This window comes from Botryllus schlosseri, chromosome 7 (genome assembly GCF_051294905.1).
Source record: "Botryllus schlosseri isolate E-star chromosome 7, Bs_hap1, whole genome shotgun sequence".
NCBI classification, from domain to species: Eukaryota; Metazoa; Chordata; class Ascidiacea; order Stolidobranchia; family Styelidae; genus Botryllus; species Botryllus schlosseri.
Window position 1 is genome coordinate 17,717,775 of NC_137242.1, and position 13,698 is coordinate 17,731,472.

The 13,698-nt window shown below is 41.1% G+C and overlaps 1 protein-coding gene across 3 annotated transcripts in view; it reads left to right on the plus strand.

The window, feature by feature from the left end:
* The window catches only part of LOC145442933 (uncharacterized), a 356,044-nt gene that overhangs the window by 231,378 nt on the left and 110,968 nt on the right, over positions 1-13,698 (plus strand). The window lies entirely within an intron of this gene.

A 13,698-nucleotide genomic window follows, 5' to 3' on the forward strand; every position in this document is an offset into this window, starting at 1 on the left:
AGAGTTATACGATCTACTAGGGCCGTAACTTGCGCACACCAAACCCCCAATCGGAAGAGCTCGAAGGGGCCCAAAACTATTTCGTTGGTTGTTTCTATGAGTAAATTTAATCAATTGAAAATTTTTGTCGCGCCTTTTGCGCGATTTCACGTCCTTAGCGGTCTACATTTCAATATTATGAATAGTAACAGAAAAAATGCGCATATTTTAGAGAATTAGACACAGCGAATACCACGCATTGAACAGGACTATGGCTTCAGGATAAGAGGTGAGCCGCGGAAGATTTTCGAACCGGAAAATGGGCCACGTCCAAGGAAAGGTTGAGAACCCCTGCTCTAAAACAAACGATATTGGTTGGCAGATAACTGTGCTCCCTTTTATATAGTCGTATTCAAGAGATTTAACTGTAAACGCGGAATTCGTAATTTGCTTTAATATAAATAAATTGCAATTCGGCTCACTCAGGATATCGATGACCTTTTCTGCGTGATACAACAGTGCGAACACAGATATTTGAATTGTATTTTTATTTTACTGTATTATATTCTCCATGAGACCTGCATAAAACGGTTTCGCATTGGTATTTTCGCTTCTGTGAATGACTACCTTTTGATGCATTTTTATATATAATTCTAAACTCTGCGTGCTAGTCTTTGCCTCCTCGAAATTGGGTGTCAATATAAGCCACCATAGTTCCTATTATCAGTACAGCGAAATCTGCACGCAGATGCCAGATAGTTGTAATGTGGCTAATTGACAAAGGCTACTTGACATCTGCTGTATTGAAGAATTTTGTGATGGAAGTTAGGGATGGTGTGAACGTGAGGTTCACGTTCGCCTTCTGTGTGTGAACCTTATAAGTTCAGAGGTTCGCGTTTACAAACGAACCTTGGTGGGTTCTGCACTGTGAACCTTTTTCACATATTACATTTTCACGCCACTCTTTGCATGGCGCTGGCAACATGAAAATCAACACTAAGGGAGCATGCACCTTAACAATCTCAAAATTTTACCTGCTGTGTTACAAAAGTTTTCTCGAAATATCCAGGTCTCTGTTTGTGAATATTTAGTGACACTCTGCTGTGAGCTTTACTCCCAACCACACAACATCAAGAGCGAAATACGGTACGTATAGGTAGTCAGCGAATGATGCTTATTCAACCCATCAATGAAATTGATATCGTTGTCTGATGTACAAAATCTAGCAAGCCTACGGGGTCCATCTCGATTTCATATGTTAATCGTATCATATAAACCAAATCCGTGCGATTGGGGTGTTGGCTACTGCTGTATAACTTGTTAATGGGGTAAACCGATAGCACACTCTGCTCAATATCATTGTAGCAACACTCAGACGCCGAATACATTGCCCGGTCTGGCCTAGACCGTTCAGGCGTAAGTTTATATTCCCTTGCAAGTGCCAGTTGTAATTGTTGGCAAAGCGACGAAAGATGTTGATTTTATGGGATTATTATATCATTTGATTGCTCCCTTTCATACATTTGGCGACGTTTAAAAAGTCTGTATCCACTTCAGCATTGTGGCATTATGTTGCCCGAGTCGTCGCAAGGTATCGTGCACATTAATATACATCACTTCACTGAAATGTAGGGTTGAAATTAGCAATATGACGTCACGTGACGTCATGAGGTTCACGTTCGCGTTCACACAGAACCTTTCCAAAAGGTTCGCGTTCACACGAACCTGAACCTTTTAGAGGTTCACACCATCCCTAATGGAAGTATTGTTATATTTACTTAAAATTGCTTCAAGGGCCGAATGAAATCGCCTCTCCGGGATGCAGCCCTCGGGCCGTATGTTTATCACAGGGTATATCTAGAACTAGTTATTCACAGTGATTACCAACGGTAATACCTACAACTAAGCCAGATCTATACTATGAAATACAGTTGTAGGAAACAATGTGTTTGCGAGGTACCCTCGCCTTCATGGTGGGTTTAAACCCGTTCTTAACAATTTTGATAGGACTGAACCTCGAAGTTTCTTGGATGCACGGGTGCGTGAATTCGCTAATCGCAACAATTGGTAATATGATGACCAAAATAATGACGCCACCTTCATACAACTCTCGGAACGGCCTGATTACCAGTAGGAGTGATATTATTAGTGTTCGTATCATCTACGTGATTATTGTGACCCGTGGCGAGCACTGAAAATAAGAGAAGATAAGGGCATATGTAAATGATAGCGAATATTTCATAAATAAGGACAATGTAGTTATAAAGTGTTTAGTTTTTACGTTGACCTTTCATTGACCACTTATAACTAGAGTGCGGACTCCCATGGGGTCCATGGGGTCCATGGGGTCCATAAGAGGATGCTAAGCGTAGTATTGCTATGACTTGTATCTAACAAGACAGGATGTGGTGTGGTAAAACGTTATACGGGCTGCATAATGACTTCTGGACATGGAACATATCGCGATGAATTGGACCAGTGGTTCCCAACCTTTTTCGACTCATCGCCCCCTTTTCAAACGCCAGACCGATCATCGCCCCCCAAATATTGGGAACCGAAAAATGGGCATACAGACTGAAATAACCGGCGAGTTGACTAAGAAAAAGGGTCAACTTTTCGGCTCGACCTCGAAATTACACTTTTCCAGCTAAATTTTGGTGAGTTGACTAACAAAAAAGGTGATTTCTCCGACTTGTTTCCAAAAGGACCGTATGCACTTCGTCATCCCCCACCCCAATACGTTGGTCTTGACCCTCCTCCATAGGGCGATAAAGCAAACTTCTGCACCCCTCAGACCCAACTCCCCGATACCTCTTTACTGCTACTTCTCAGCAGAAATTTTTGGACTCTTTAGTTAGTCAGCTTAATTCGCGCGAAGCGCGAAAAATTTCTATCATTCATGATTGAATCGGTCATTATGATCGGGAATTGCATATATATTGCTGTCAATTTTTTATCCTCTCTTTGCTCATGTATTCAGATTTACCGGTAAAGCTGAGTGAGGTGTCTTGGAAAATGTAGGGCCCGTGGGTATAATGACTTCGTTACGTAATGACATTTCGTGGCCTGTCTGCTATGTCAAAAGATATTCAAGTCGCCCATACGTACTAAACTAAAAGACGCACACGATTTCAAATTGGTATTTCTGCACTGGCAATTAATTTTTCTCTGCGAGATGGCATTTTTTGTGGGGTTTCGATTGCCAGGACAGAAACATTTGGCGCCAGTCGTTTAGGTGCCCATGGACAATTAACAAAGTCGGTCAGCATAAAGGCAGTCCTTTCCGCCTAGGTTTTCTCATTCTGGCACACTTCTCGGAGTCGCATGTTACATGGCCTGAAACTTTATATGTCTTGGTGCGATAATGGCTGACGCCAAGATGCCCATTTCTATAACTCATGCGTATTATTTCTTGGAGGAAGGGTAACCAATAAGCAATAAATATGGGACCATGAAATGGCGCGCAGCGCGAAATGTTTTGGAAAAAGTTGCCTTAATTTCCAAAATAATACTTTATAATTTAATTAATGTTAATTCGCGAAAAAACTGTGGGCCCTCCATCCCAATTGAGGGTTTGGGTGTGGCAGTTATGGTCATGAGCGCCAATATAGCCATTTCAACGCGCAATCGCCCCCTATCGCCCCCTTCGTCCATTTTCGCCCCCTACCGCCCCCTTGGCTATTTTCGCCCCCCTGGACCGACAAATCGCCCCCTGGGGGGCAATATCGCCCACGTTGGGAACCACTGAATTGGACGATGAGCATCGTCGAAACAGCAAATCGCGCCAGGCTGACAAGGTGAAAAAATAGCCGGGTCACACTTGACATATTAAATTTGAATGTCGGGCTGATTGTCACTATATGGATGGATATTTGTACTCTGACAAATCTAGGATACAATGAAACCAACCCGCGTTGACTAAATGGCGACAATAAATATATGTCGATGTCACCTGGGTTTTAATGCAGTACATTTATAAATACCAAGCATTCTACTTTATATATTTTTCAATTTCTCAATGCAAGTATTCTTTCGTGCATTGTGTTGGTGAATGAATTGCAATTTTGATTGTCTAATAATTATATTTCAAATTTTCCCACCAGAAGTATGTTTCCATGAAATAATGTTCTAGTTCGATTTATTGATGTTGGTGTGATTGAAGGCATCCTTCCATTTCAAATTATTGCATGTCAGTACGAAGTAACGACGCCAGATTGTAGGGTACTATTGTACATTCATAATACGCATTTTGACACTTGGTTTGCCATCAAAGCCCAAATAGTGGATCCTTCAACTTTCTCAACTAAACTTCAAGCAGTGTTCATGAACGAATCAATATACCATTTCTGCCCATGCTGCATGGCTTAGTATAGTGCATTTTCATCTGTATGTATTTTACACAGTAATACAGTAGACAGAGATTGTTGAGTCGTTTTAATCGGTATAACCCGCGCATTCCTCAGTCTGTCATTCTCCTACAGTTCAGATGGGTGCTAGTGAACGTCATGACGGTGTGGTGATGCACCCTTCACGATCGTTTTCAGTGAATATGCCGATTCTAGTAGTTATCACATATCATTCTGGATGAAAATAAGTAGGCCAATTAGTTAAAAAGTGTGTGAGGTAAGCTATCACCTGCTTATAGTTGGTAAAGTGTGGTGAAACTATATGAAATTAGCCTACATCCATTTCGCTTCCAGTGTTACATCCTACGAGACTGCCGGTTTTCATGCAGGTATACCCAAGGCAATTGATGCACCTGCACTCCTGCAGCGGTTCTCAACGGGGGTCCGGTTGCACCTCACTCTGATCCCACGTCACTGGGTAATCATGATTAGTAGTCGTAATCGATTACGGCGATTACATAATTTTCAAGTAATCGTATTCGCAATCGATTACGTTTGAAAAAAAAAACGAAATAGTCGTAATCGTAATTCACATACTCCGACTGCGACTCCGACTTCGACTCCCACTCCACTGCCCTGGTTATCACCCCATGTCTGATACCCACTAATAGTAATCAATTACCTAGTATTATAGTAGGCTGCTAATGGTGGCAATGGCTCAAGTCAAATATTTAACTACAGCGTTCCTATATTTGAACAGATGAATAGCAAAATGAGGAATACCAAAAATATTAGTTTCTGTATCATATTATTAGAATTGTAAAATCACCATATGACGGTAAACGTATCTTCCTCGATAGCATACTTTAAGTACAGTTCATTCATATGACACACACACAGTTGGCTGATTCTATTTAGATTGAAGTATGTGACAAGTTGCATACACAATGACACGAGTCTAACATCTGGGTTGCAGTGTGCATTCGCTGCGTTATAGCCTTTTCAACCTCATACTGTGATATTCGTGAATCTGGATAAATAATTTGTTTAAAAGCATTGCACAAACCGCAAAATGGCTACATATAAATGACTCGCTGGGCCGTATCTGCCGCATCTGAAACGTCGTCCTCATCGGAGGGCAAGACTAAAGAGACCACGAAATGATTCGGGAACCCCACATTTCTTCAACTTGGAAATTTTATTTGCGCTTGCAAATACATATTCCGACATGTTTGTGGCGGTAAAACATATGTAGTTCAGCCAACATGTGACCCCGTGAATCGTGCTGCCGAAAATAACCACAGTCTGTTGGCCCAAACCTTAAATATATATGGAATGCTTGAACTTATCCATGTTAATGATTACATTTTCACAGTTGGATTTGGGTTGCTTGATCTCGTTATCTCATATCAGCTCGCGTCTGTTCAGATCTGACGAACGTAGAAGAAATTCATCGCATTATCCAGGAAATTAATTATTTGTCAGCTGTGCTTGGGGACAAACAAACTATGGTGACACGTTCGAATTTCCCTTTACTGCCGATACGATATACTTAACAGATCATTTTCGGAGGAACGGAATAGAAGCGAGTATGACGTTACCATTTAATGTTCTTTGAACTCAGAGGGACAAAAAACAACGCATCTACTCTTGAATTTCACTTATAACTAGGTTGTCACGCTTCTAACGCTTTTCAAGCTGTTGGTCAGCCGCATCAATAAACGCTTTCGTTGTCTCATTGGTTGCTTCAGCAGCAATGTCGACGATCTTTCGTCTGGGAAGCCTCCCATATCACATTTGTCGTTGAAGTTGCGATAATGTACTGTTAGACGGGTCTTCCTCACTCGCAATTGCGAAAGGATCACTACAGGGAAAATCAAAGCGATGTTTTCATATCTATAAAAAATGAAAGGGTTTCGCTAGGTGCAGCAAACGCCAAGACTACAAGCAAGTAAACCTCCACAGTGATGAGAAAACGAGGAAAGTCGTTTGATTTCATCTGCAGCATCCAGCTGCGTTGGTGATTGAGAGGCCAAATATGTGAAGAAGTGGCAAGATAATGTGCGGGTAGCACCACGAGTACCTTATCCCTACTCTGCCGGAGTTCTAGACGCCTCGTGGGGAATCGTTACATCGATATAGATTGACCTATCGATTCGTTCCTTAACATTAGTGCGTGCAATGTGTGCGACTAAAATAAATATTACTGCTCCACTTCGATGGTAAATCACCCATTACAGTGAGCTTAAGTGATATTACCCTACAAATAACATCTGTTACGTCGAACTGACGTGTTTTAATTTGAAATGGAAGTATTCCTTCAAACACACCAAGGCAATTTATTACTTTGGTTGCAGTTTTTCATGGAAACAATTTGAAATATGATGACTTGTCAATCAAGAACGCTATATTCTCACTAGAACTAACGGAAATAGCTTGGGTAGAATAATGATTGTTTAAACCAGTGTTTCTTAACCTGGGCTCCGGCGACACCCAAGGGGCGATTTTAATTTTAAAGGGGACTGAAATGCTCAGGAGGTGAAATGGGAGGGGTGGGGCGTTGGGCTCAGGAGGACGACGGTACGGGGGCGCTGGAGAAAAATGGCGTCACAGTAGTAGATGATGTAGTATATATAGTGTGGAAATATTATTATAATGTATACCAAGAGCTCTATATATCCCGAGTTCTCACTGCAAATTACCATTCGACAAAATGTAACAAGCCTATAAATTGTTCGTCGTGCCCCGCGCGAAATACAGACCAACAATGTTCGCAACATGTTTCCACGAAAGTAGTGGCTTATTTTAATTCCCGTAAAATAAATAGTGCGTGCTTTCAGATCGATTATACCCCGTTAAATACTTCTATGGCGTTAGCTCGGGTCATTTTCCACAAAATGATTCGAACTAAGTACTGTAACCTGCAGTGCACAGCGTGTCAAAATCAAAGAAAGAGATACTAGTGCTACTTTTGAGCGTGAGAGCCTTTTGTACATTAAAGAAGCTTTGAAGATTTTGGCGAAAAGAATTAAATAAATACACTTGTATTTGATAGCTACAAAATTAAATCTTCATAATATATGTTTATCGTATCAATAGGATGATACTGTTTCGTGTTGTGACGCAGAACCTCACGTGAGCGTTATATAATATGAGTGGCTTTGTTTGGAATACATTCATGTTAAAGGTAATAACTGGGTTCAGTAAAATTCAATGTGAGCAAATATCTCTACCACATTCTCAGTATAGACTAACGCAATAAAACAAAACCAATTACAATTACCTTTTACCGTATTGCCAATCGCAAAGGTGAATTCGGGATGTCCATACATCAGGCTCGAATCAGACGGTATGACTCCATACCTGATATGGTTGCCATAACAAGCTTGATTTGATGCCGAATATAGCACATTGAAATATTATAGCTTTAATTAGTCGAGAGGTCCTCGGGAGCGATTCTAGCGCAAAATATATTTCCAGTAGTAAAGTCGCAACCTGAAAAGACCGACCAGAATTGGAGCTGATACCCATTGTTTTGTGCTACAGTCTTTAAAAGGTGGGGGCGCCAGACCTTGGAAATTTTTCAAAATGCGTCCTTCACGAAAAAAGGTTAAGAACCACTGATGTAAACAAAGTATAAAGTCTTAGGACGATGCGGTTTCAAAGACACGACTGGACGGAAACACTTTGATAGTTTTCTATGATAGACAGTAATTCTAATTCGCAACCTCGTCTATTATTGCATGCTGACAGAAGCTTTGCTAACGCACAATTACTCCCGGTCAGCATCCACTTTGAATAATTGTTGGTCTAGCCACAACTGTATTTAGTAAATGGAAATGCCGTGCCGCGCTCCGGGTTCTGTTTATCATAATTGTGTAGTTATTCGGGCGTTTCCCCAACCGTTTGTGATTCGTTATGATGTTTTAGCATGGTTTTGAAAACTTACCGAGCTATTGCTGCCATTTCAAATCATTATAAGTGAGCAAGAAGTAGGCTATTCGTCAATTATGCGTGCATGCTTCGAAGACTTTAATATCTTTCATTTTGTAGCTAGAGAAATGTACCGCAAATAAATAGGCGGAGATAAGAGCAGATTCGACACCTTTTGGTATCAAAGTTCGCCCTTGACAGTGATTACATTGTATTAAAACGAGTTAAATACACCATTCCTTACGAAGTTAGACCCCGGAGGTTTAGTGGGTTATGCTTAGGTCTAGCACTCTCTTTCGTCGTCTTTGGGTGTGACGCGGAAATCCATCCAGAATCCACTCGACCCGTGGTAGGTATCTCCCGTTATATATATATCTCGTGCAGGAAACTTACGTGTATCTCGTTTGCACCCTACGCTATCGAGGAAATCCGCGAAATACCGGATTATCACTTACAGCGTACGTTTCCATTAATGACGAATGAAACTGAATCAGCCCACTATAACGTCAATCAGTCACGTGTTAATTACACCAATATCCGACCTCAGGAAATCGGTCTCCAACTGTGCTGACATATGATAATCTCTACACCGCTGAGGTGCCATGTCCCATTTGCTACAAATGCAGTATGCAACTGCGAAAATGTATGGAATTCTGCGAAGTCGGCAGTCTCTTAAACGCTACTATAATAACATGTGACCACGGGAAATCCGAAATATGCATGCAAGTATGGACATGAACTCCCATTACTGCCTTTCTTAGCATTACGCTCCGTGCCAATAGAAAGTTGTCACTCATGACGATATGACTTGTGAAATGACTTATCATAATCCCATGACAACTTGTTGGTTAACTTGTCATGAATCTGAGGTTAGCAGTAGTCTCACAGAGGCTAGCCAGTGGTTCTCAACCTTTTTGACCTCGCGGCACCCTTTGGAAATGAAAAATAGTTCGCGGCACACCATTATAGTGGTTCTGAACTTTTTTTGGCTCACGGCAGCTACAAACTACCAGAATACCTATTACCTCCCTGTAGTAACGCCGACTAATGGGACCACCTCTGCATTCAATCCAAAATGTTTCTGTACTTCCTTTTTTAAATAATCTTCTTCATTTTATTAATTCTAAAACTAAACTTTTGTACGTAAAGTGTCTCTCATTCAGCGTACTTAAGTCGTGATAGAAAGTAGTCGTGTTCCTCGGGCCAGAATATCGTTCCTTCGTGATTACAACAAACAGGGCGTATTCAGACGAAAGTAAAAGCGGTGATTTTGAGATAAGACTTCACAGAAACTTCGGCCCCCCTTAGATACGATTTCATAAGATTTGTTTGACAATAAATCCTACTACTGCCGCATTGGGTCGAAGAGGTCAAGCAGGATCGCCGCTAACGAATACGAACTACGGAGGCGTAGAAGTGTAGGCTATACCAGGCTATTCAATGCATTTATAGCAGATCGTGTAGCACGCGCCAGGATAGCCAATAGCCATTCCTCAATAGTTTTAATGGCAGCCAACCGCAGTTCAATTATACTTCTAACAAACCAAGATTATAACCTCAGCGGCGAAGAGGTTTGTTAACTGATATAATTTGATCAAGCTTACTTCTCAATTCTCATATTCGTTGTCACTGGTCAGTAACACAACTTTGTGCTACAAGCCGACATTTTAGCGGCAGTGCCGGCACAATACCTAACAATCACAATGTGGATTGCCATGTTTGAAATTCGAATTTGTAAACCCGAACGTCAATCCCAAATGAGTTCAGGTTTCGCTGGTGATTTGGGAGACAGTAAGGATTAGAAAACTGCATTGTCATACAGGCGTCGCCATGTCTGCTCTTCTCTGCGTGCGACCAATCAACGTATTGTGCAAAACTGATTTACGCCTTCAACGCACGCGATTTGCCTGGTAAAGCGAGTTCGAGGAGAATATTGTTTGCAAGCATAGAATATTAATTTTGATTTGTTAAATGTACAAACTTCACATCAAGCTCGATTTAAATTATATTGTTCGTTTGCTATAGACTATAGAATTATTTTGCGCATAATTTCGAAATTCTCAAGAAATCGCTCACGGCACACTTGCGAGACGTAAATGGCACACTAGTGTGCCGCGGCACACCGGTTGAGAACCACTGGGCTAGGCTACCAATATAGGTATCATCGGCATGGATGCTCAGAGAGTCGTCTGAGCTCCTCATGGTATGGTACCATAATATCATTTGTTAGTTCATCGGTGAAATAGGTATATTCGGTGAATTTTCCTACAGCTATTAAATACGCCTAATATACAGAAATGAGTGTAACTCTATTCGCAAATATGAGACGAAATATTCCTGGTAATGCTTGAGGCCGTGAGAGGTCTTCAGTCTAGTGGTGTGCAGCCCGCGCGATTACCATTTCTGCGCCCGACATCTACGAGCCATGACTTAACGGGATATATAAAATGACGAAATGAATGATTGTGAGCTATGAAACCTTGGCCCTAAATATCGGCGCATGTTGGCTGAAACCTTCGATACTAATATGCCCAGTAGGGCTGTTCAAAAATAACTTTTTTTCCAGATTACGACCATTCACTGATTAAGTTGTCACGTTACCATAACAAAGGCTGCACACCAAATTTGGTTCCATTCTAACAAGTCTAAGCGTCCGTAGAGCCAATTAAAATTTTTAATTTATTACTCAAATTAAAAAAAAATTTCAAATTTTTCTGCCAAGCCCATGAAATTGCTGAGTTGTCTTAAAAAATGATGCAAAAATTTGACTCAATTCCAACTAGTAGAGGCGGAGTTATTCGAGTTTTTCGTTGATAATTCTCAGATTATCCGAGCACCGCCGTACGAATAGCCTACTACCCGCAATATCTGCAATATCTGCACTTTTGCAGGTATCCATAATATTGACCGAATTTGTTCGTTGACTTCGAATGCTTTCGCGCAACGCGCGACTAGAGCGTGAACATTGAACATACACTGATATTTCCTGACAATTCTGGTTCTGCAATTTAGGTTCAGGCCTGTACCAAGTAAAGCCTTGCGTACATCGTTGCCTTATCCGGTTCGCTCATATCGCACGACTAAAAAAGATGATCACCACTGAAGTGGCCTGCGCAATAGTTCAAAAAATCACTTGCCGCCCTTTGGCCAAAAAGGTTGGCCTACATAAAGGCTGAAGGTCACGATGAAATAGTCCAGTGCTTTTCAACTTGTGGGCTGGTACACACATCTGCGGATGGAACAAATTGCGGTGCGGATGACACGCGTGACGCTAATGGGTGCGAATGGAAATGGTAAATAATTGTTACTTTTAACGTGGAATAATCAAACTAAGCCTAGTAAGTAATTCAAGTGCAGTAGCTAGCTAACTTTTGACGTTGCGATGCAGTTGTAAAAACATGTTTGACTCACGACGCACCACTAATCGTAGCTTTTACAATATCTTTGTCTCGGGCAAGCCGTAGTCAATTAATACTTGCACGCTGAAATTCTTACGTAATCAAAGGTCTGATTCGAAAGCGGGTGTAATGGCGGGCATACTGTGCATCAGGCCGTCTGAGCCCGCGACATGCAGGAAAAATGACGTAAAATTAACATTCTGCTTTCTTTCTCCGAACAATCATTATATTTTCGTCATAACGTTTCGATTAACCGGATGCACGAATATAGTAGTTAATAACAACATTACAGACTCACAGTTGCAAGTTCTATAACGCCAATTTTTCGCCCTTTAACGGTACTTAGAGTATGGATCGCAAAGGGTATAATTGTAGGTCGCCACGGCACGAGGGTGATCTGTTAATATGTATGCAATATTGAATTTCTTGCAAAAACATTCTTCGCGCTTCGAGCGATTCCCTATGAATTGTTTGTATATATCCAACGTCACTGGGTTGGGTATGGGGTTGCATTGAAAACAAACGGTGTTTTAAAATACTTTGTTTGAAACTTGTTTTAAACAGTGTTTCCAGCAAAATCCTATAAAAAAATTTGTGTTTTCTAAGTTGTAAAATTAAGCCAAAATGGTGTAAATACTTTCCAAAAACATGTTGTATGAGCCTACGGACAATTACCACCGGATATAGCCGACGTATACCGATATGGGATGGTTGGAACTCTCAAAATAGTCGGTAAAACAGCAAGAGTACAGATATTTCGTCTAAGGAGCTATATTTACCCTATATTTTCAATAGTTAATGTCAATTCGCTATGACGTCACAATTGAAAATTCGTGACGTCGTGTCTTTAAAAAACAACAAAACATGTTTTAAACAAGGGCTTTGTTTGAAACATGTTTGTTTTAATTTGATTTTTGTTTTAAGTGCAACCCTAGTTTGGTACAGTAGCCAGAAAGCGAGACATGTAGGAAATATGTGTTGATCATGAAATGTGCCAACCTTTGTATTACACAAATTGGGTTGGAATCATCATAAGATTTGTTCTACTGGCCGCTCTGGAAAACACCGTCGAAGACCGTTACGATGCATTATTAGTATAGTAGTGTGCAGCAAGCGTGTGCGGGCCTATGAGACGCATTCATTTCCTGACCAAACCCTTCCGCGTTGGGACATATGAAGACGTGAAGTTTTTGCCAACATACTGCTGGGAAAGTGCGGTTCCAAAAAGATCGGCGGCGAGAAAACCTTGGTCAAATGAACATCGCTGGCTGGCCCAAACTTTCGACATTGGTGCGCTCCCTCGCCGACAGGGCCGGCACCGAATAGTTTCGTCCTTGCAATCTGAGTATTGACTATGGTAAAAATGCGACATGTTTTGTAGAAATGTGCTGCGTACAACTGTTGTCTGCATGTTCTCTATGTCATAAGTTGCCCGTAAAATTGTAGCATAATATTATAATATTAAAAATGATGCATTCTTTTTGATACGTGAGGCTTGGGTCGCGACATGTCACTAAAAATCCGATTTTAAGGAAAGTTTAGGAACCACTGCTCTAGGGTCATTGAACTAATATGCACTTGCAAATTACACACGGTGTCTTGACTTTCTTTGCACTTCTCATTTACTCGCGAGACAGAAAATAGAAGTTGAAGAAAAAAAGTACGCCAATAGCAGCAGCTGGTCTCGACGATAGTTTTAGAGCTTATTTACCATGTCATCAGGCAGATGCGTTAAATTGAACATGTGGGGTTGGCACACATTGGACGAATTGGAGCCTCCGATACCTTTGTGTCTTACTCTAAAACACGATTGCTGCCAGCAAGCATTTTCTCACTTGCTGAAAATACGCTGTAATTTGGATAGGAGTGCTGAATTGTTCTTACAAAGACATGGCCGTCCAAGCACTAGAAGTTCTTATACAAAATCCCAACACTTATTTGGCCGAAAAGGATTTTAGTGCACTATAGAGTTGAAATCAAAACGAGGGAGATGAGTTGTCTATTTAATGAGATACTTAATGGCCTAAACCGGTAGCCTACTT